The sequence below is a fragment of the Macaca thibetana genome, chromosome 7, assembly GCF_024542745.1.
Source record: "Macaca thibetana thibetana isolate TM-01 chromosome 7, ASM2454274v1, whole genome shotgun sequence".
Lineage (NCBI taxonomy): Eukaryota > Metazoa > Chordata > Mammalia > Primates > Cercopithecidae > Macaca > Macaca thibetana.
In genome coordinates, this window is record NC_065584.1 from 101,747,369 (window position 1) to 101,771,034 (window position 23,666).

The window sequence follows — 23,666 nt, forward strand, 5'->3', positions numbered from 1 at the left end:
CCAGCCTGGCCAACATGGTGAAACCCCATTCCTACTAAAAATACAAAACATTAGCCGGGCACGGTAGCACATGCCTGTAATTCCAGCTACTGGGGAGGCTGAGGCGGGAGAATTGCTTGAACCTGGGAGGCAGAGGTTGCAGTGAGCAGAGATCGCGTCACTGCACTCCAGCCTAGGTGACAGAGCGAGACCCTGTCTCCAAAAAAAAAAAGAAAAGGAATGAAAGGACTAAAATCTTACTGTCACAGAAAACCACCCAATCATAAAAATAAACAATGCAAGAGGAAGTAAGGAACAAGGGATATATAAAACAACCAGAAAACAATAAATAAAATGAGAAGAGTAAGTCCTTATCTATCAATAATAACTTAACCCCGAATGTAAACAAAATAAATTCTCAATTCAAAAGATAGAGACTGGCTGAATGGATAAAAAAGACAAGACCCAACTAGATGCTACCTACAACAAACTCACCTCACCTGTAAAGACACACATAGGTTGAAAGTAAAGGAATAAAAGATATTCCATGCAAATGAAAACCAAAAGCAAGCAGGAGTAGCTACACTTCTATCAAACAAAACAGATTTCAAGTCAAAAGCTGTAAAAAGAGACAAGAACATTATATAATAAAGGGATCAATTCAGCAACAGGCTATAATAGTTGTAAATATATATATACTGAACACCAGAACATCCAGATATATAAAGCAAATATTATTAGACTTACAGGGAGAAACAGACATCAATACAATAACAGTTGAGGACTTCAATACCCCACTGTCAGCATCGGACAGATAATCTAGATGGAAAATCAAAGAAATATTGGATTTTTTTTTTTTTTTTTTTTTTTTTTTTTGAGACGGAGTCTTGCTCTGTCGCCCAGGCTGGAGTGCAGTGGCCGGATCTCAGCTCACTGCAAGCTCCACCTCCTGGGTTTACGCCATTCTCCTGCCTCAGCCTAACCCAAGTAGCTGGGACTACAGGCGCCCGCCACCTCGCCCAGCTAGTTTTTTTGTATTTTTTAGTAGAGACGGGGTTTCTCCGTATTAGCCAGGATAGTCTCGATCTCCTGACCTAGTGATCCGCCCATCTCGGCCTCCCAAAGTGCTGGGATTACAGGCTTGAGCCACCGTGCCCAGCCAGAAATATTGGATTTAAACTGCATCATAGGGACCAGGCATAGTGGCTTACATCTGTAATCCCAGCACTTTGGGAGGCTGAGGCGGTGGATCTCTTTGAGTACAGGAGTTCAAGACCAGCCTGAGTAACATGGCAAAACCCCGTCTCTAGAAAAAACACAAAAATTAACTTGGCATTGGTGGCTCACACCTGTAGTCCCAGCTACTTGGGAGGCTGAGGCTGGAGAATTGCTTGAGCTTGGGAGGCAGAGGTTGCAGTGAATGAGATCACTCCACTGCACTCCAGCCTGGGTGACAGCAAAACCCTATCTCAAATAAATAAATGAATAAATAATAAATAAAAACTGCACCGTAGACCAAATGGATATAACAGACATTTATAGATCATTTCCCCCAACAACCGAAGAATACATATTTTTGTTTTGTTTTGAGATGGAGTCTTACTCTGACACCCAGGCTGGAGTGCAGTGATGCGATCTTGGCTCACTGCAATCTCCGCCTCCCCAGGTTCAAGTGATTCCTTTGTCAGCCTTCCCAGTAGCTGGGACTACAGGCACCCACCACCACACTTGGCCAATTTTTGTATTTTTAGTAGAGACAGGGTTTCACCATATTGGCCAGGCTGGTCTTGAACTCTTGATCTCGAGTGATCCGCCCACCTTGGCCTCCTAAAGTGTTGGGATTACAGGCATGAGCCACCGTGCCCAGCCAGATGTTTTTTTGTCAGCATATAGAACAGTCTCCAGGATTGACCACATGTTAGGACAGAAAACAAGTCTCAAAAATGTTTTAAAAATTGAATTTGTACCAGTGTCTTATCTGAATACAGGGAATAAAACTTGAAATTAATAAAAAGAAAAGCACTCAAAACTATACAAATATATGGAAATTAAATGACATGCTCCTGAATGATCAGTGGGTAAAGGAAGACATTAAGAATGAAATTTAAGGGTCAGGCATGGTGGCTCACCAGCCTGGCCAAGATGGTGAAACCGCGTCTCTACTAAAAATATAAAACATTAGCCGGGCACGGTAGCACATGCCTGTAATTCTAGCTACTGGTGAGGCTGAGGCAGGAGAATCGCTTGAACCTGGGAGGTGGAGGTTGCAGTGAGCCGAGATCGCACCACTGCACTCCAGTGTAGGTGACAGAGTGAGACTCTGTCTCAAAAACAAAAACAAAAACAAATAAAACCAAAAATTTAGTTGGTGAGGTTGCCGAGACAAGGGAATCCTTATACCCTGCTGGTGGAAATAGAAGTTAGTCCAGCCACTGTGGAAAGCAGTTTGGAGATTTCTCAAAGAACTTAAATAACTATTATTTTGGTGCTGGGCACATGACTCAAGCCTGTAATCCCAGCACTTTGGGAGGCCGAGGCAGGCAGATCACCTAAGGTTGGGAGTTCAAGATCAGCCTGACCAACATGGAGAATCCCCATCTCTACTAAAATAAACCACCTAATAATGCAACTCAAGGAACTAGAAAAGCAAGAACAAGCCAAACTCAAAGCTAGAGGAAAGAAATGATAAAGATCAGAGCAGAAATAAAGAAAATTGAGACTAAAGAAATAATACAGCTGGCCATGGTGGCTCAAGCCTGTAATCCTGGCACTTTGGGAGGCCAAGGCAGGTGGATCACCTGAGGTCATGAGTTTGAGACCAGCCTGGCCAAACATGGTGAAACCTCATCTCTACTAAAAATACAAAAATTAGGTGGGTGTGGTGGCAGGAGCCTGTAATTCCAGCTACTTGGGTGACTGAGGCAGGAGAACTGCTTGAACCCAGGGGGCGGAGGTTGCATTGAGCTGAGATTGTACCATTGCATTTCAGCCTGGGCGAAACAGCGAGGCTTTGCCTCAAAAAAAAAAAAAAAAAAAAAAAAAAAAAAAAAAAAAGATATAGTACAAAAGACCAACAAAACAAAAAGTTGGTTTTATGGAAAGATAAAAAATGGACAAACTATTCGCTAGATGAAGGAAAAATGAGAGAAGATAGGAATAAAAACAGAAATGAAAAAGGAGATGTCATAATGGATGTTACAGAAATAAGGATCATTAGAGGCTAATATGAACAACTATATGCCAATAAATTAAAAAACATAGAGGAAAGGGATAATTTCCTGGACACATACAACCTAGCAAGATTAAACCAAGAAGAAATAGAAAACCTGAACAGACCAACAACAAGTAATAAGATTGAGTCAGTAATAAAAAGTCTCCCAACAAAGAAAAATCCAGGACTGGATGATTTCACTTCTGAATTCTACTGAACCTTTAAAGAAGAATTAATAACAATTATTCTCAAATGACTCCAAACAATTCAAGTGGAGGGAATTTTTCATAACTCATTTAACAAGGCCAGCATAACCCTGATACCAAATTTAGATTATGTCACAACAAAAAAGGAAAACTACAGGCCCAAGTCCCTGATAAACATTGTTGCAAAAAATCCTCAATAAAATACTAGCAAACTGAATCCAACAACATATCAAAAAGATAATACAGCCGGGCATGGTGGCTCACACCTGTAATCCCAGAACTTTGGGAGGCCAAAGTGGGCAGATCACGAGGTCAGGAGATTGACAACATGGTGAAACCCCATCTCTACTAAAGTATAAAAAATTAGCTGGGCGTGGTGGTGGGTGCCTATAGTACCAGCTACTCAGGAGGCTGAGGCAGGGGAATCACTGGAACCTGGGAGGTGAAGCTTGCAGTGAGTTGAGATCATGCCACTGCACTCCAGCCTGGTGACAGAGCAAGACTCCGCCAAAAACAAACAAACAAAAAAACAAAAAGCCCTAGAGACTTTATAAGAAACTCCTCTTAGGCTGGGCGCGGTGGCTCACGCTTGTAATCCCAGCACTTTGGGAGGCCGAGGCGGGCGGATCACGAGGTCAGGAGATCGAGACCATCCTGGCTAACATGGGTGAAACCCCGTCTCTACTAAAAAATACAAAAAATTAGCCGGGCGTGGTGGCGGGCGCCTGTAGTCCCAGCTACTCCGGAGGCTGAGGCAGGAGAATGTCGTAAACACGGGAGGTGGAGCTTGCAGTGAGCCGAGATGGTGCCACTGCACTCCAGCCTGGGAGACAGAGCAAGACTCCGTCTCAAAAAAAAAAAAAAAATTAAAAAAAAAAGAAACTCCTCTTAGAACTGATTAGGGCCGGGCGCGGTGGCTCAAGCCTGTAATCCCAGCACTTTGGGAGGCCGAGGCGGGCGGATCACAAGGTCAGGAGATCGAGACCACAGTGAAACCCGTCTCTACTAAAAATACAAAAAAAAATTAGCTGGGCGCGGTGGCGGGCGCCTGTAGTCCTAGCTACTCAGGAGGCTGAGGCAGGAGAATGGCGTGAGCCCAGGAGGTGGAGCTTGCAGTGAGCCGAGATCACGCCACTGCACTCCAGCCTGGGCAACAGCGTGAGACTCCGTCTCAAAAAAAAAAAAAAAAAAAAAAAAAAAAAAAGAACTGATTAGGAATGGAGTAAAGTTGCAGAATACAAGATCAACATACAAAAATCAGTAGTGTTTCTATAAACAAATAATGAATTGCCTGAAAAAAATAAAGCAGTCCCTTTAACAATAGCTACACATACATGCAAAATACCTAGGGATTTAACCAATAAGGTGAAAGACCTCTACCAGGAAAACTAGAAAACACTAATGAAAGAAATTGAAGAGGATACAAACAAAATATGACATGTTTATGGATTGAAAGAATATTGTTAAAATGACCATATTAATCAAAGCAATCTAGAGATTCAATGCAATCCGTATGAAAACACCAATGATATCCTTCACAGAAATAGAAAAAGAAATCCTAAAATTTGCATGAAACCACAAAGACCCTGTATTAGTCTGTTCTCACATTGCTATAAAGAACTACCTGAGACTAAGTAATTTATGAATAAAAGAGGTTTAATTGACTCACAGTTCCACAGGCTAAACAGGAAGCATGACTGGGAAGCCTCAGAAAACTTACAAGCATGGCAGTAGGCAAAGTGGAAGCAAGCACTTTCTTCCCGTGGTGGCAGGAGACAGAGAGAGAGAGAGAAAGAGAGAGAGAGAGAGGGCAGAAGTGCCACACACTTTTAAACCATCAGATCTCATGAGAACGCACTACTATGAGAACAGCAAGGGGGAAATCCACCCCCATGATCTAATCACCTTCCTTAGGTCCCTTCCCTGACCCACGGGGATTACAATTTTGCATGAGATTTGGGTGGGGACACAGAGCCAAACTATATCAGACCCCAAATAGACAAAAGAACAAAGGTGGAGGCATCATACTACCAGACTTCAAAATATACCACAAAGCTGTAGTAACCGAAACAGCATGGTACTGGCATAAAAACAGAAGCACAGACCAATAGAACAGAATAGAGAACCCAGTAATTAATCCACATATCTATAGCCAACTGATTTTTGACAAAGTCACTGAGAATACACATTAGAGAAAGGACAGCCTCTTCAATAAACGGTTAAATTTACTTATTATTAAATAAATTTATTTATTTCCTAAATGAAATAGGAAAACTGAATATCCATATGAGGAAGGATAAAACCAGATCCCCTTCTCTTGCCCTATACACAAATAAACTCAAAATAAATCAAAGACCTAAAGGTAAGACCCAAAACTTTAACACAACTAGAGGGAAACATAAGGGAAATGCTTTAGGATATTGTTTGAGGAAAAGATTTTATTAACAAGAAGACTTCAAAAGCACTGGCAACAAAAGTAAAAATAAACAAATGGGATTATATCAAATGAAAAAGCATCTGCACAGCAAAGGAAACAATCAACAGAGTGAAAGGATATCCTGCAGAAGAATGGGAGTAAATATTTGCAAACCTTTCATCTGACAGGGGATTAATATTCAGTATATACAAGGAACTCAAACATCTCAATAGCAAAAAACCAGTCTGACTAAAAAACGGGCAAATGATCCGAACAGACTTTTCTCAAAAGAAGACATACAAATGGTCAACAAATATATGAAAAAAAAGCTGGGTGTGGTGGCTCACGCCTGTAATCCCAGCACTTTGGGAGGCTAAGGTGGGCGAATCACCTGAGGTTGGGAGTTTGAGACCAGCCTGACCAACATAGAGAAACCCCATCTCTCCTAAAAATACAAAATTAGCTGGGCATGGTGGCGCATGCCTGAAATCCCAGCTACTCGGGACGCTGAGGCAGGAGAATCGCTTGAACGTGGGAGGCGGAGGTTGCGGTGAGCCGAGATCGCACCACTGCACTCCAGCCTGGGCAACAAGAGCAAAACTCCATTTCAAAAACAAAACAAAACAAACTATATATACACACACATACTATATATATATAAACTATATATATATATATTTATATATATGAAAAAATGCTTAACATCACCAATCATCAGGTTTATGTAAATCAAAACCATGATAAGGTATCATCTCACCCATTAGGATGACTATGATCAAAAAGACAAAAAATAACAAACACTGGTGAGAATACTGAGAAAAGGGAATTCTTATTCACTGTGGGTGAGAATGTAAACAAGTACAACCACTATGGAGAATAGTGTGGAGGTATCTCAAAAAACTATAAACAGACCTATTATATAGGGCTTGGCATGCTGGCTCATGCCTATAATCCCAGCACTTAGGGAGGCTGAGATAGGCGGATCCTCTGAGCTCAGGAGTTCAAGACCAGCCTGGGCGACATGAGGAAGCCCTGTCTCTACCAAAAATACAAAAACTAGCTAGGTGTGGTGGCAGGCATCTGTAATCCCAGCTACTTGGGCCATTGAGGCAGGAGGATCACTTGAGCCCAGAAGGTGGAGGTTCCAGTGAGCCGAGATTGTGTCACTGCAGTGACAGGGCAAGACTCTGTCTCAAAAAAAAAAAAAAAAAAAAAAAAAAAAAGAAACTATCATATATATGATCCAGTGATTGCACTACTGCACGTTTATCCAAAGGAAAGGAAATTGGCATGTAGAAGAGACACCTGCACCCTCACACTTATTGCAGTATTATTCACAATAGCCCAGATATGGAATCAACTTAGGTATCCAACAACAGATTAGTGGATAAAGAAAATGTGGTATATGGGCCGGGCGCGGTGGCTCAAGCCTGTAATCCCAGCACTTTGGGAGGCCGAGACGGGCGGATCACGAGGTCAGGAGATCGAGACCATCCTGGCTAACATGGTGAAACCCCGTCTCTACTAAAAAATACAAAAAAAACTAGCCAGGCGAGGTGGCGGGCGCCTGTAGTCCCAGCTACTCGGGAGGCTGAGGCAGGAGAATGGCGTAAACCCGGGAGGCGGAGCTTGCAGTGAGCTGAGATCCGGCCACTGCACTCCAGCCTGGGAGACAGAGCGAAACTCCGCCTCAAAAAAAAAAAAAAAAAGAAAATGTGGTATATGTACATAGTGGAATACCACTCAATCATAAAAAAGAATGAATTCCTGTCATTTGTTGGCAATTTGGATAGAACTGGAAGGCATTATGTTAAATGAAGTAAGCTAGAAACAGAGTTAGATACTGCATATTCTCACTCATATGTGGAAGCTAAAATAAAAAAAAGTTGGTCTCCTAGAAATAAAAAGTAAAACAGAGGCTAGAAAGGGTAAGGGGAAAGGAGCAGTAGGGAGAGATTTGTTAAAGGACACAAAATCACAGCTAGATAGGAGGAATAAATTCTACTATTCCATATCACTGTAGAATGACTATCGCTAACAACAATATATCTTACATAGTTTCAAATAGCTAGAAGGAGAACTTGGAATGTTTTCAATACAAAGATATGATAAATGTTTGAGATGATAGACATGCTAATTACCCTGATCTGATTACTATACAGTGTATGTCTCACAGCATCACTATGTACCCTATAAATATGTACAATTATTATGTGCCAATTTAAAAAACCTTAAAAATAAAAAAATTTAAAAGAAAAAAGTGAAAAAATGAACAAAACAAACTAAGAAGAGAATTCAACATATGAAGGTGTGTTGTAGGGATAGATTATGGGCAGTTGCATTGGTTGACTTTCACAATCATTAACTATATTTTTGAAGTCTTTTTTTTTTTTTTTGAGACGGAGTCTCGCTCTGTCGCCCAGGCTGGAGTACAGTGGCCGGATCTCAGCTCACTGCAAGCTCCGCCTCCCAGGTTCACGCCATTCTCCTGCCTCAGCCTCCCGAGTAGCTGGGACTACAGGCGCCCGCCACCTCGCCCGGCTAATTTTTTTGTATTTTTTAGTAGAGACGGGGTTTCACTGTGCTAGCCAGGATGGTCTCGATCTCCTGACCTCGTGATCCGCCCGTCTCGGCCTCCCAAAGTGCTGGGATTACAGGCGTGAGCCACCGCGCCCAGCCTATTTTTGAAGTCTTATATCACAATGAAGAGTTGCTTTTTTTCTTTTAGGACATGGCTGTCCTTGGAGAATATGTTCATCTTTGTTTTCTTTCTTTTTTTTTTTTTTTTTTTTTCAGACCAATGACCTCTGAAATTTTTATTGAACTCCTGCTTCCCAAAAGGTACCCTGCTTCTGCTGGCTCAGTGCCTCAGAACTTTGGTGTCGTTGGTCTCAGACCCCACTTTGCCATCCACCAGTCTGCAGGCGGTGGTCTTTTGGATGGTTTGTTTGGAGTTGCCGCCGTCCAGGGCATCACCGAGAATGAAGTCCTCCCTGTCTTCCAGCAGGCAGTGGTAGGTGGTGATCTCAGTCTCCAGCTTGACCTTGATGCTCATCAGGGCCTCGTACTCCTGGGCCTGGTGCTGCCCCTCTGTCTGGGTCTGTGCCAACTCTGACTCCAAGTGCAGCAGGACACCATTGAGCTGCTCCATCTGCGTAGTGTAGCGAACCTCCACCACCCTCAGGCTGTTCTCCAAGCTGGCCTTCAGATATTGAGTCCAGGTCGATCTCTAAGGACCGAACTGTATGTCTCGGCTCCACGAGCATCATCTTAACAGCTCCATGGACTGCTAAGATGACATTTAACATCTAAGCAGACTGAGTGGTGACCACTCTGGTGCCCTCCTCAATCTGCTGGGACCAGTACTTGTCCAGCTCCTCTCGGTTCTTCTGAGCCAGCTTGTCATACTGGGACTGGATGTCTGCCCTGATCTTGCTGATGTCCTGAGATCTGGGGGCACCTACCTCCATGATTAACCCATAGCTGGCAATCTGGGCTTGTAGGTCTTTTACTTCCCCCTCATGGTTCTTCTCCATGAAGAGCAGCTCCTCCTTGAGAGCCTTGATCTCTGTCTCTGGCTGCAGCCAAGTGACATAAACGAACTTGCAGATTTCATGGATGTCACTCTCCACAGACTGGCACATGGCCAGCTCTGTCCCATACTTGGCTCTAAAGTCATCAGCAACAAGAAGGACATTTTCAACATGAAAAATGATGCAGGCATTGTCCACAGAATTATCTGAGACCTTAGGTTCTTGATGATCTTGAAGTAATGCCCCTAGTCTCTGACCTGGGGTCCCTTCTTCACCAGGTGTTTCCAGATTTTGCTCTTGAGCCTCTGATTCTTGGTCTGTAGGCTCCTCACTCTGTCCAGGTAGGAGACCAGGAAGTCATTCAGGCCTTGCATGTTTCCTTTCTGCTCTGGTTGCCCCCCATTCCCGCCAGACCCTTGGCCATCCCTGCGGCCAGGTCCTTGGACTCCCAGCCTCCTTGGAAGCTGGTAGAGCAGGACATGAAGATCCAGGAGCATAACCCCCAGCACCTGCATAGACACTGGCCATGCTGCTCGTGAGCCAGACACTGTGGCTGGGTGACAGAGCCCAGGGACTAGTAGTTGGTGGAGAAGGTGGTGGAATAGAGATGAAGCTCATGTTGTCTGGGGAGGAGAGAAAGGGAACAGGATTCGGGTTCTGTCCCCACCTTCATTTTCCAGGTAGCACTGCTCTTTTTGAAAATCTTCTGGCTCGATATACGCTGACATGAGCATTCCCTATTAAAATTTCCCATCTTCTGTCTTCTGTGCCATGCTTCTATGTTTGTTGTTTGTTTGTTTTTAGACAGAGTCTTGCTCTGTCGCCCAGGCTGAAGTGCAATGGCACAATTTTGGTTCACTGCAACCTCCTGGGCTCAAGCAATTCTCCTTCATCAGCCTCTCAAGTAGCTGGGACTATGTTCACACGCCACCATGCCTGGCTAATTTTTGTGTTGTGTGTGTGTCTAGACAGGATTTTGCCATGTTGGCCAGGCTGGTCTCGAACTCCTGAACTCAGGTGATCGGCCTGCCTCAGCCTCCCAAAGAATTGGGATTACAGGCGTGAGCCACCGTGCCTGGCTTTGTATGTTGTTTTGGGTATGGAGAAATCCATTCTGCATGCCCCAATTTAGGGGCCACAAATTTGGTGGAAACAATACTAGTGATTGAACAGCAGCATTGTTGCCTAAGTGTCTTATTATTCTACTAGGCACATAATTATTTTCCAACGATTCAGTAACTTCGTTAGCTTCTTCAGGTAAATAAGCCTTTAATTCATCAAACACTCTTGGAATGTCATCAGCTGGAAGGAACATCAATGTAGACAAATGATGCCTTTTTAAACTGAAGTTATTGTTTTTGCCACATTGCTTGGCCAGTCCACTCATCTGAGTTTTCCACCAAATGCGTGGGACTGAATAGAAAAAAACAAACTTTATTGGAAGGTTACCTTGTAACCTTGATCACACCTAATTCCAAATCTGTCATTATGGTTTGGGTATTCAATTGAAATCCATTTTCTTCTGCATAGTTTATCAAATCTTCAAATAAACTTTTATAAATTGCACCACTTTTTTCAGTCATTAATACATAAACAAGTGGATAAGTTCTAGAGTTTTCAGACCCAATAGGGGCATGAATTGTATATAGTTGATTTTAAAAAAAAAAAGGAGTGACAGTTTTGAAAGTCCCATTTATTTGCCACAGTGAAGTATATGCAAGTTATTTTTTAGTATTAGAGTTAGTGATAAACATAAAAATTCTATATTCTTTGACAGTCAAACCCCTAATCAAGACTAGTTTGGCTGAGTGCAGTGGCTCATGCCTGTAATCCCAGCACTTTGGGAGGCCAAGGCAGGAGGACTGCTTGAGCCCAGGGGTTTGAGACCAGCCTGGGCAACATGGCAAAAACTCTTTCTCTACAAAAAATACAAAAATTAGCCAGGCATGGTGGCACATACCTGTGGTCCCGGCTACTCAGGAGGCTGAGGTGGGAGGATCACTGGAGCCTGGGAAGTTGAGGCTATAGCGAGCCATGATCATACCAGTGCACTCCAGCATAGGTGCAGAGTGAGACCCTGTCTCAAAAAAAAAAAAAAAAAAAAAAAAAAGCCTAGCTCACCATTTAATGTGTTTTGTAACATTGGAGAAACCTCAGTATCAGCAAGCATCTTTGGTTCAGAGGTTGCTGAGCTTGTTAGATTCTTTTTATTCCCTGATGAAGGGCATTTTTTGAAGGCAAGCACGGCACCATGTGTGAAGGGGCAGAAGTCCTACATGATTGAATAATGTGGTAGAGGAGATTTCTTGCATTTTTTTTGCCACCAGTTTCACTTCTATCATCTTCAAAACGTTTGCTACATTTGCATTTGTAAAGTGGTTCTGGTCTACAAATGTTTTAAGTATATGCTATTCATTTGAAAGTCTGGTTATTGCCTGCCCATTGCAATTAAGTGCATTTCTATTTTCACAGAACCAAATTAAGTTCACAAATCCACCCTTTGTGAACTGAGAACCCATACACATCTCCTTGAACTGTGCTTCATTTCCAAATAAAGACAGTAGTTCCACCTAACATGATCCTGTGATAGTGATTTTCAGGATTTTAGACTTTATGGATTTTGATCTTTTAGGATTTCAACATTCAGGGTTTTGTCTTTCAGGATTATTATCCAAATCTGCCTGACACATCTTCTGATTAAACTAGAAGCTCTGAGGGGTGCCTTAGACCTCTTGGTGTCCCCATGACCTGGCTGAATGCCTAGCACAGAGTGGCATGCAATATTAGTGAAGGAGAAGTCTGCTGGGGAGGTGAGAGGCTAGGTGAATTTTGAAAAGGGATTCATCTCCAGCAGATGCTTGGGGCTGGGAGGAGAAACCACAGACCAGGAACCTGTGTTCCCTTGGCAGATAGGCCTCTTGGGGTTGATCCGTTCCAGCGGGAGGCTAGGTTCTGAGATCCAATCACTGCCTCAGGCCCCAGTCCAAAGTCCCTTCCCTGATCAGTCAAGACCCGCATCATTTGCTCTTCTGAAGGCCGGCCTTGAAAGTCTCATTATCCTGGGAGAGTCTGATTTTCACCTGGCACTCAGGTCCCCAAAGATCCTAATAATTTTTCTAGTTTCTACAGATGTTCTCAGCCCTAGGAATAGGATTCCTAGATGCATCCTTTATCACTTCTATCTGCATGACCTTGGGCAGATTCCTTCTGGATCTCAGGGTCCCATCTGCACTGCAGGATCCACTGTGCCTGCTCTGTACCTTTCCTCGCTCAGCAGCATGAGCCAGTGCATGCACTGCCTGTGTATTAGTCTGTTCTCCCACTGCTATAAAGAAAGACCTGAAACTGGGTAATTTTTAAAGAAAAGAGGTTTAATTGGCTCACGGGTCCATAGGCTGTACAGGAAACATGGCTGGGGAGGCCTCAGGAAACTTACAGTCATGACGGAAGGCGAAGGGGAAGCAAGGTACCTTCTACTCATGGTGGCAGGAGAGAGACAGAGTGAACGGGGAAGTGCCACACACAGTTAAACCATCAGATCTTATGAGAACTCACTATCATGAGAACAGCAAGGAGGAAATCTGCTCCCATGATCAGTCACCTCCCACCAGGCCCCACCTCCAACATCGGTGATTACAATTCCACATGAGATTTGGTTGGAGACAAAAACCCAAACCATATGGATCTGTAACCCCTAAGGCTCTACACCACTTCCTGAGGGCCTGCATGCAGGGTGCCCTGCTGTCATTTATGTTAACTCATTTTATTCTCACAGCAATCCAGGCAGGTCCTCACTGTTACCTTTGTTTTTCTTCATTTAAATCTTATTTTATTTTATTTTATTTATTTATTTTGAGACGGAGTCTCGCTTTGTTGCCCAGGCTGGAGTGCAGTGGCTGGATCTCAGCTCACTGCAAGCTCCGCTTCCCGGGTTTACGCCATTCTCCTGCCTCAGCCTCCGGAGTAGCTGGGACTACAGGCGCCCGCCACCTCGCCCGGCTAGTTTTTTTTTGTATTTTTTAGTAGAGACGGGGTTTCACTGTGTTAGCCAGGATGGTCTCGATCTCCTGACCTTGTGATCTGCCCGTCTCAGCCTCCCAAAGTGCTGGGATTACAGACTTGAGCCACTGCGCCCGGCTGAAATCTTATTTTAAATATATAGTAATTTAAACAATTCACACTCACACCTGCAATCCCAACAAGTAGGGAGGCTGATGTGGGAGGATCGTTTGAGACCAGAAGTTTGAGACTAGCCTAGGCAACATAGTGAGACCCTGTTTTTAAAAAACAACAACAACAATAACAAAAAACAAATTTTTTTTTTTTTACCAGAAAAAAAAATCAAAATTTTAAAGCTCCAAAAGGTACACTCTGAAAAAGTCTTCCTCTGGCCTGGCATGGTGGCTCATACCTGTAATCCTAGCACTTTGGGAGGTGGAGGCAGGTAGATCACTTGAGGCCAGGAGTTTAAGACCAGTCTGGCCAACATGGTGAAACCCCATCTCTACTAAAAATGCAAAAATTAGCTGGGTGTGGTGGTGGGTGCCTATAATCCCAGCTACTTAAGAGGCTGAGGCATGAGGATCGCTTGAACCCAGGAGGTGGTGGTTGCAGTGAGCCCAGATTGTGCCGTTGCACTCCAGCCTGGGCAACAGGGTAAGACTCTGTCTCCAAAAAAATAAAATAAAAATAAATAAATAAATAAATAAAAAATAAAATAATAAAAAGTCTTCCTCCTTCTCCCTTTCCTTCTTCAGCCACCCAATTTTTCTTCTTGGAGGGAACCCAAAAGCCCATTTTTTGTTTATCTTTTCTGAGACATTTTATGTTTTATGCATGCACAAGTAAATGTGTGTAAATGTTATGTCTCTCTGTCTCCTGCCTCCTTGATTGGTGGCTGTTATGTCTCTCTGTGTCCTGCCTCCTTGATTGGTGGCATGCTATGCTTGTATTCTGCACCTTGCTTTTTTTTTTTTATTAACAACATACCCCATCCCCGTTATTTTAAATGAGAGGATTCTGAGGTTCAGAGGGCTTATGTAGCCTAGTTGGTGTATGCAGGTCTCTTTGAATGCAAAGCCTGTGCCTCACTCTAAGCGGGGAGGCTCTGACTGTGAGGGAGTGTCAGCTGGCCTGGGCCCCCTGGATGTGCCCATTCAGGGCCTCTCCTCAATGAGCCCTGGGCAGCTCTGCTGCCGCATCTCCTGGTGCCAAGGGAACTGGGAAAGAACTAACCAATGGTCCGGCCTGGCAGAGGGTCTGAGGACCTGGAGAAAAAAGAGCTTTGTTCCACACCCCCTGAAGACTGGCAGTAGTTGGCCTGCCCAGCCATGCTGCCTTTCTCTGTACCCTCTATAAGAGCAAAAACATTTTCGCTTCCTGCCAAGACCTGATGGCAGCCTGGCGGGTCCTGTGGTGGCCCCTCCGAGGGCCGGCTCCCACGCCTCACTGCCTTTTGATGGCCTTGCTGGAGATGGGCAGCTGCAGTGGTCCCTGCCAAGGCCTCGGGACTGGCCTCCCTGAGAATGTGCATCTGCTCCCACGTCTGGATCTCACTGCTGCACTGGGAAGAAACTCTCCCTGCCCGTGCTCTGGGCCAACCAGCCTTATGGGGATTGGTGCAAAGGCTGGGGGCCCGGGAGAGGTGGCCAGCCTGAGCTAATGGGGAAGCATCATTGGTAGTTCAATGTGTAGTTATGCTTTTCCCTACAAAAAGCCCTGTGACCTCTTCTTCCTCAGGCTCTCCTCTCTTCAAAAACAGCTCAGCCTGAAAGGTCTCCTGGGAGGCTGCAAGCAGCTTCCGGTGCTGCGTGCTTGTGAGTGCTTGCTCCTGGGTCCAGGCCTGCTGGCTGGGCTGGAGGGGAATGCCGGGAGCCAGGAGCTGCCTAAAGCTCACAGCTCTAGTGGGGTTTCTCCTCAGAGGAGCCAGTGCCCCAAACCAGGATTTACTCTTTTTGCCCTCAGACCCCAAGCAAGGCGTCCAGCAGGTCTGTCCCTGAGCAAACAGCCAATGGGCAGTGTCTCTGTGCCTCATCCTCCCAAGTGTGAAATGGTCACAATAAGGAGATTTGTTTGCTTGGTTTTTTTCCAGGTGCTTCAAAACACTCTTTCATAATTGAGATTTTATTGGCTGTGTTGAGGCTCAGTACACAGACATTTCAGTTTGCACACAGTTCTTATATGTACTGAAAATCTAAAAAGCCATGTATTGTAATTCTTTTTAAAAGTTATTCCAGTGACTTTCCAGCTTAACATTTGGAGGCAAATTTTCCTTAAGAGGCTATCAAGTACCAGTATCTGCACATGTGGATAAGCTGTTACATACATGCCACCAATACACAACTGAACAGCAAATATACCACATACTCAAATTTTCAATCTTTCACAGCACATTAACAAAGTTACTAGGAAAACAGGACTACCACGACCAAGGATGTTACAGAGTGCACACAATTCTCAGGGAGTGCCACAATCAAGTGGATTTCTTTAGGAAACAATTCTGCTACAAAACAATATGGGTAGGCCCGGCATGGTGTCTCACATCTGTAATCCCAGTACTTTGGGAGACCGAGGATGGCAGATCACCTGAGGTCAGGAGTTCGAAGCCAGCCTAGCCAACGTGGTGAAACCCTGTCTCTACAAAAATGCAAAAAATTAGCCGGGCATGATGGCAGATACCCTGTAATCCCAGTTACTTGGGAAGCTGAGGCAGGAGAATTGCTTGAACCCAGGAGGTGGAGGTTGCAGTGAGCCGAAATCATGCCATTACACTCCAGCCTGAGTGACAGAGGGAGACTCCATCTCAAAAAAAAAAAAAAAAAAAAAGAATTAACAACAACGTGGGAATAGAAGTAATTTTAAATGCTCAGGACATTAAATGCAGGACTGTGACTCCATATTGCCATTTAGTATGCTTTGTATTATAGGATATAAAAACTAACCCCTCTGTCTATGGAATGTTAAGCTGACACCCAAGACAGTCAAAGCCTCCCATAATCCAATAGCCCACTCTATTTTCTGGTTGTACCAAAAAATAAACAAGCAGCGAATGGTTTCACCTTTTAAAAAAAGCATTTACACTTAAAAAATGGGATTAGGTGTGATTCCCTCCTTCTTAAAAATGTTTCTGGCTAACTCTCTTTTCGGACTCAGCCCGCCTGCACCCAGGTGAAATAAACAGCCATGTTGCTCACACAAAGTCTGTTTGGTGGTCTCTTCACATCGATGGCATGACATTTTGGTGCCGTGACTCGGATCAGGGGACCTCCCTTGGGAGATCAATCCCCTGTCCTCCTGCTCTTTGCTCTGTGAGAAAGATCCACCTATGACCTCTGGTCCTCAGACCAACCAGCCCAAGGAACATCTCATCAATTTTATTTTATTTTATTTTATTTTTTTGAGGCGGAGTCTCGCTCTGTCGCCCAGGCTGGAGTGCAGTGGCGCGATCTCGGCTCACTGCAAGCTCCGCCTCCCGGGTTCCCGCCATTCTCCTGCCTCAGCCTCCCGAGTAGCTGGGACTACAGGCGCCGCCACCACGCCCGGCTAATTTTTTTGTATTTTTAGTAGAGACGGGGTTTCATTTTGTTAGCCAGGATGGTCTCGATCTCCTGACCTCGTGATCCGCCCATCTCGGCCTCCCAGAGTGCTGGGATTACAGGCTTGAGCCACCGCGCCCGGCCCATCTCATTAATTTTAAATCAGGCAGGAATGTCAGGCCTCTGAGCCCAAGCCAAGCCATCACATCCCCTGTGACTTGCACGTATACACCCAGATGGCCTGAAGTAACTGAAGAATCACAAAAGAAGTGCAAATGCCCTGCCTCGCCTTAACCGATAACATTCCACCACAAAAGAAGTGAAAATGGCCGGTCCTTGCCTAAAGCGATGATATTATCTTGTGAAATTCCTTTTCCTGGTTCAAAAAGCTCCCCCACTGAGCACCTTGTGACCCCCCATTCCTGCCCACCAGAGAACAATCCCCCTTTGACTGTAATTTTCCTTTACCTACCCAAATCCTATAAAACAGCCCCACCCTTATATCCCTTGGCTGACTCTCTTTTTGGACTGAGCCCGCCTGCACCCAGGTGAAATAAACAGCCATGTTGCTCACAAAAAAAAAAAAAAAAAATGTTTCTAGGCCGGCCATGGTGGCTTACACCTGTAATCCCAGTACTTTGAGATGTCAAGGCAGGCATATCTCTTGAGCTCAGGAGTTTGAGACCAGCCTGGGCAACAAAGTGAGACTCTGTCTCTACAAAAAATACAAAAAAGTAGCCAGGCATTGTGGCATGCACCTGTGGTCCCAGCTACCCAGGAGGCTGAGGTGGGAGGATAGCTTGGGCCTGGGAGGCAGAGTGCAGTGAGCTGAAATGGCGCCACTGCACTCCAGTCTGGGCATCAGAGCCAGACCCTGTCTCAGAAAAAAACCACTATTATTTTGTAAACTTGCATTTACGAAATAGTTGATGAAAATATTTATCTCGATGGTACAAAAAGGGAGATGGGGACCACTGATAAAACATGGTATGTGATTTAATCAGACTTGGCTTCTTTCTCTCCAGCTTCATCAGCTGGAGAGAAATCATTTTAGTTTCTCCATTTTCTGCAGGTAAATCTTCTTTAGTTTCCTAGTTAGCCACTTAGGCCTGTTTTCCCTTTGCTCCCCTTTCCCCTTTTGTTTGCACTTTTTTGTCCGAAGATTTATCCTTCTCTGCTGCCTTTTTCAGCTTCGTTTCCACTGTTGCAGGAGCAGGTTAGCTGACAACCTCCTCCTGGGCTCTTCCTTGGAAGCTGCGTCTGTGGAGCAGAACTTCCTCTTCCTCTTTGGCAGTGGGGAGGGTGCGTGCCCAGTGCTGCTGGCTGTGGAGGAGCTGGGCTGCCTTGCTGCTCACAATAAAAAGATTTGATGAAGGCAAGAGTGCCCTGATTAAGGGAGGAGACCACCCCTCATATTGTCTTATGCCCAATTTCTGCCTCCAAAGAAAGAAGAAGTAAAAACTAAAAGGGAGAAATGGAATCCACAGGCAGATAGCCCAGCACCACGCATTGGGCCTCGTAGTTAAAAATCAACCCCTGACTTGGCCGAGCACAGTGGCTCATGCCTGTAATCTCAGCACTTTGGGAGGCCAAGGCTTGCAGATCATGAGGTCAGGGGTTCAAGACCAGCCTGACCAACATGGAGACACCCCGTCTCTACTAAAAATACGAAATTAGCTGGGGTGGTAGCACATGCCTGTAATCCCAGCTACTCGGGAGGCTGAAGCAGGAGAATTGCTTGAACCCTGGAGGCGGAGGTTGCGGTGAGCCGAGATTGCACTATTGCACTCCAGCCTGGGCAACAAGAGTGAAACTCCATCTCAAAAAATAAAAATAAAAAAAAAAATCAGCCCCCGACCTAACTGCTTGTGTTATCTACAGATTCCAGACATTGTATGGACAAGCATTGTGAAAATCCTATCCTGTTCCATTCTGATTATCGGTGCATGCAGCCCCCAGCCACTTACCCGCTGCTTGTTCAATCGACCACAACCCTTTCACGTGGACCCCCTTAGAGTTGTGAGCCCTTAAAAGGGATGGGAATTGCTCACTCAGGGAACTCAGGTTTTGGAGACGTGAGTCTGCTGATGCTCCCAGCTGAATAAAGCCCTTTCCTTTTCTACAACTCGGTGTCTGACGGGTTCTTGTCTGCGGCCCGTCCTGCTACATGATGAAGCCGGGAGAGCAGCAGGCTGAAGCTGAGCCTCTGCTGGGAGAAGCTTTGCCGGAAAAGCAAAAATAGAGGGGCCTGTTGGTGGCAGGTGGGGAGAGGAGAGAGCTTTGCGTTGGCTGGGGTCCACACTCAACCCAGGTGTTACCGGAAAGGGGTCCTGATACAAACCCCAAGAGAGAGTTCCTGGATCTCTCCCAAGAAAGAATTCAGGGCGGATTCAGGGCGGATCCATAGACTAAAGTGAAAGGAAGTTTATAAAGAAGTGAAGGAATAAATAAGGGCTACTCCAGAGGCAGAGCAGCCCCAAGGGCTACTGGTTGCCCATTTTTATGGTTATTTCTTGATTATATATGCTAAACAAGGGGTGGACTACTCATGTCTCCCCTTTTTAGACCATATAGGGTAACTTCCTGACGCTGCCATGGCATTTGTAAAGTGTCGTGGCACTGGGGGGAGTGTAGACATGAGGATGACCAGAGGTCATGCTTGTGGCTATCTTGGTTTTGGTGGATTTTGGCCGGTTTCTTTACTGCAAACTGTTTTATCAGCGAGATCTTTATGACCTGTATCTTGTACCAATCTCCTGTCTCATCCTGTAACTTAGGAAGCTTAACTGTCTGGAATGCAGCCCACTAGGTTTCAGCCTCATTGTACCCAGCTCCTATTCAAGATGGAGTTGCTCCGGTTCAAATGCCTCTGACTCTGGGACGTGGGCCCCCAAATGTGGTACCGGGGGGACATGGCCCAGGGCATCTTCAGCATGGGCCTGTCCTGTGAGGGATGGCAAGGAGAGACTTCAGTGTTTGGGATGTAGGTCCAGTACCCTGAGAATGGAGTGGCCTGACACAGGTCACAGCCCACTTGAAGCAGCTGCAGATGGCAGCCTTGTGGATGCGATTGCAGCCTGCAGTCTTTCCTAGAGGTGCAGGGGCCAAGAGAAAAACGTTCTTTTTGCTATCTGAAGGTTCACTGAGAATCACTGACAAAACGCAGACTAACAGGCCAAAAAGCATACAAACCTATTTGATCACAATTTTATGTGATGGAGGAAACTTCAGAATGAAGACCCCGAAGATACAGAGGAAGCTGTCCATTTTTATGCTTAGGTTCAGAAAAGTATGAGTGGTCATGTAGAACTGTGATTGGACAAAACTCTAATGTTAATAGGCCTAGTGGGGAAATACAGCAAGGCCTGTCTGTATATTTTTTTCTTGGCCTCTCTGTGGAGCATTCTTGCCTTCTGGGTATGGGGCAAGACTCTCTGTGGAACGGGGATCTTGTGACCTACTATCAAACAAAGTAGGTTAGATAATTTCTTTTTCTTTCTTTCTTTTTTTTTTTCTTAAGACAGGGTCATTCTGTTGCCCACGCTGGAGTGCAGTGATGTGATCCTGGCTCACTGCAGCTTTGACCTCCCAGACTCAGCTGATCCTTCTGCCCCAGCATCCCCAGTGGCTGGGACCACAGAGCATGCGCTACTGCACCTGGCTAAGTTTTAAATTTTCTGTAGAGAGGAGGTTTCGCCATGTTGCCTAGGCTCATCTAGAACTACTGGGCTCAAACAATCCACCTGCCTCCACCTCACTAGGTGCTGGGATTATAGGCATGAGCCACTGCACCTGGCCTGGTCAGATGATTTCTTTACAGCCATGTTTTACACAGAAAAAGGGAGGAAGTTAGAGTAATATTTTGGGGTTTGATGGCTGGCTTTGGGGAAAAGGGGTTCTGGTTTCGAAGGCCTGCCTTGGGGAAGAGAGACTCTAGTTGTTGTGGCTAGCCTTAGGGGCCAGAGACAGGAGGCAGGAGAAGATCGGAGAGAAACTTTTGCTTCTGAGGTTGCTTTTGAGGCCTCCAATTTGGAGGAGCATCTTTTGAGCCCCAGTCGCAGCATAGGGGAAAATGGTCATAATACTTAGAGAGGGTAAGAAGAAGGCTGTGGGTCCCTGCGGGGAAGTTCAGGACAGCACTCGTGCAGGAGTTCTCTGGGAGGTACTGGAAAGCAAATAGGGGACTGTCACCCCAGGAATGCAGGAAACAGGGTTCGGTGCTAACTCAGAAGGGGGAGGGTGTTGGGAGACCCTCCTGATCCTCCCTCCCAAACACATCCTTCAGGGAGTTCAAGCAGCAAGTGGCTACCCACATGCTTTTTCATGGAGAAAATAGAATTTTATCTGGTGTGGGGTTTTGAGAGTTCAGCTGACATTCCTGGTAGCTGAAAGGCATTAAATCTGCAGTCAGAAGGCCTTATGGAGAGACATTCAGAGTGTGCTGTGTGTGATTCAAGCAGTCTGACCTGTCTCTGAGAGCCACTGTGGTTTTGTTGAGATGGGCACTGGGCATTTGCGCTTTGTTAGTCCTGGATGAGCTTGTTTCCCCATGGGACTTGGAGCTTCTCCTGGTCACCTTCATGTTCCACTGGCATCCAACACAGGCTTGCCAGATAGGACATGCTCAGTAGGAGGATGGAAAATTTAATAAACCATTTGAAAATTTCCAGAGCCATTTTGCAAATATAAATCAACTGAGGCTTATAAATAATTAGAGGGATCTGTCTGGTGTTCTGTAGGACACCCTACTTTTGTTCTTTCCCCTCCAACCCTAGTAGAAAAGAAATTTTTAGCATGAAAATGAGGCAAAGTCAGGTTAGGAGAGGTCATGAAAAAAGGTTTGTCTGCCTGCAGATTCTCACCTTGGTGAATCTGAAAGACCCAAGACCCCTAGAGTAGGTAAGTCCCCATCTCTGCCCACTCCTCTAGGATGGAACCAGGAACGAGGCTCCAGGACCACACATGTCAGCTGTCAGGGTGGTACCAGGCTTGCAGGGAGGGCAGAGAGGACAAAAAAGGGAAAGAGAGGAATACCAGAGAGAAAAAGGGATGCCTGGATCTCTATCCAAGCCTGCCCATATGGGAAAAATAAAAAGTAATGTTTTGCACCACCCTATGAAATTGCTCATTGACTAAGATTTTGTTCCAGTTAAGGAATAATATCCGCAATACCTTCTTGAGTATTGTGATGAGGGGGTTAAGCAGCCAAGCATGTTGCTGATATTTTGAATGAACACAGGAGATATCACCCCCTAAAATGCCACATTGTTATGCTGATTGCTTCAAACTGAAGGCATCTGGGAAAACAGTGGATACACAGAGGGGCTTTTCCTGAATTTCCCTTATCTGAGTAAAGGTAGATTCTCCAGAAGGAAGCCAATTGTCGTGAAAACCCTCCGTAGAAATTTGTATCTATCAGGAAGATTAACATGTCGCAGGACTCAAACCTAGGAGAGATTAAAGTTGACGTTTCATCCAGACAGTCTATTACCTATTCTTCTGAAGGCTCATCCGTTTTTTTTTTTTTCATAACCATCTGTATGTAGGTGGCCTACATACCCCACTCCCCTCTCCCCTAGATGGGTAAGGATGTTTCAGTCAATGACAGACCACATGTAAAATGGTGGCCCCATGAGAAAAAAAGGGAGCTAATTTTTTTTTCTTTTTTTGAGACAGGGTCTCACTCTTGCCCAGGTTGCAGTGCAGTGGGCTGATTCATGGCTCACTGCAGCCTCGACCTCCTTGGCTCAACCAATCCTCCTGCCTCAGCCTCTGAGTAGCTGGGACTATAGGTGCACACCATCATACTGGGCTAATTTTTTAATTTTTTTGTAGAGGCAGGGGTCTCACCATGTTGCCCAAGCTGGTATTGAACTTCTGGCCTCAAGTGATCCTCCCATCTTGGCCTCCCAAAGTGCTGGGATCACAGGTGTGAGGCCATAGGCCTGGCTGAGCTGAAAAATTTCTATCATCTAGTGACACCTAGCCTTGGTAATATCATAGTGTAACATATTATCTTTTCTATGGTTAGACATGTTTAGATACACAAATAGTCACCATTGTGTTACAGCTGCCAACAGTAGTCAGTGCAGTAACATACAGTAAAGTTTATAGCCTAGGAGTAATAGGCTATACCTATAGCCTAGGTGTGTGGTAGGCTATGCCATCCAGGTTTGTGTAAGGGCACTCTATGATGTTCCCACAATGATGAAATTGACTAATGGTGCATTTCTCAAACATATCCCATTCCTTAAACAGTGATGATTAGAAAACTTCATTGGGTTACTGGCTTTTTGCTTTTCTGTGATGCCTCTGTTGGGGGTCATAAAACAATAGCCCAAAAACAAGGCCTCAGAGGCAGCTCTCTCTAACCTTCTAATCTCCTGTTTCTAGACTCGCATTCTCTCTAGAGGCTAGCCATAGAAACTAGAATCCCTCTTTCCCAAGGGAGGTCATGAAAACCAGACCCCTTTTCTCCAAAGCCAGCCATAAAACCCAAAAATATTACTAACTCTGCTGCCACCCCAGCCTTTCTGTGTAAGAACTGGCTATAAAGAAATTTACCTTTTTTTTTTTTTTTTTTTTTTTTTTTTTTGAGATAGAATCTCTCTCTGTTGCCCTGGCTGGAGTGCAGCGGCATGATCTTAGCTCACTGCAACCTCTGCTTCTTGGGTTCAAGTGATTCTCCTGCCTCAGCCTCCCGAGTACCTGGGACTACAGGTGTCCACCACTGTGCCTGGCTAATTTTTGTATTTTTAGTAGAGATGGGGTTTCACCATTTTGGCC

At 45.1% G+C, this 23,666-nt stretch overlaps 1 protein-coding gene and 1 pseudogene across 1 annotated transcript in view; one reads left to right on the forward strand and one right to left on the reverse strand.

Annotated features, from left to right (window-relative positions):
* The window catches only part of MFGE8 (milk fat globule EGF and factor V/VIII domain containing), a 174,892-nt gene that overhangs the window by 93,348 nt on the left and 57,878 nt on the right, over nt 1-23,666 (forward strand). The window lies entirely within an intron of this gene.
* Nucleotides 17,877-21,462, reverse strand: LOC126959243 (non-histone chromosomal protein HMG-14-like; annotated as a pseudogene).